The 609-nt window shown below is 46.5% G+C and overlaps 1 protein-coding gene across 2 annotated transcripts in view; it reads left to right on the top strand.

Annotated features, from left to right (window-relative positions):
- TPTE2 (transmembrane phosphoinositide 3-phosphatase and tensin homolog 2) overlaps positions 1–609 on the top strand; it is a 113834-nt gene that overhangs the window by 7375 nt on the left and 105850 nt on the right. The window lies entirely within an intron of this gene.

Consider the following 609-nt stretch of genomic DNA (forward strand, 5'->3'; position numbering starts at 1 on the left):
TACAAACTGAAGTCGAACTGGAATTAAATGCCCTCCAAAAGTGCTGTCATACATTGAGGTGTAGATACAGTTACTTAGTCTGGATGGATCGATATATTCACCGCCTAAGATTAGAGTGGTATAAAAAAGAGCCGGTCCTAGGAGAGCTGCTGCTTCCTGTTAGTGTATTTGTCACCAGAAAATCCTATTTGTAACATGGAGGAGATGGCAGGTGACAAAGAGCGGTGAAGCCCTGGGCAGAAAAGAATGGAGCGAATGGAACATGGACTTGTCCCTCACACTCCAGAGCTCTGTCAGCACATGAGGTTGGTGCTAAAACACAAACAGAAGCACAGCACCTCATTGGATGCAGCCCTTCCTGAGGCCCACAGCTACTCGCCTGTGTCTCCTGGACGGGAAAGACTAGTGTGATGGGTGAAAGGAAAGAGGTGATGGAGAGATCCAGGAAGTGGGCCATAGATGGGATTAGAGGGAGGAATGCCTACACAGTGGAGTTGAATTTAAAAGAAATTCTCCCACAAAAGGCTGTCATGCATTGGTCAGCTCTGGTGGTAGAGAGTTTTGGTTAACTCTTGAGTCAGTGAGTCTTGGATAGATGTAAAATGTGTG

The sequence above is a fragment of the Mandrillus leucophaeus genome, unplaced genomic scaffold (genome assembly GCF_000951045.1).
Source record: "Mandrillus leucophaeus isolate KB7577 unplaced genomic scaffold, Mleu.le_1.0 Scaffold168, whole genome shotgun sequence".
Classification (NCBI taxonomy): domain Eukaryota; kingdom Metazoa; phylum Chordata; class Mammalia; order Primates; family Cercopithecidae; genus Mandrillus; species Mandrillus leucophaeus.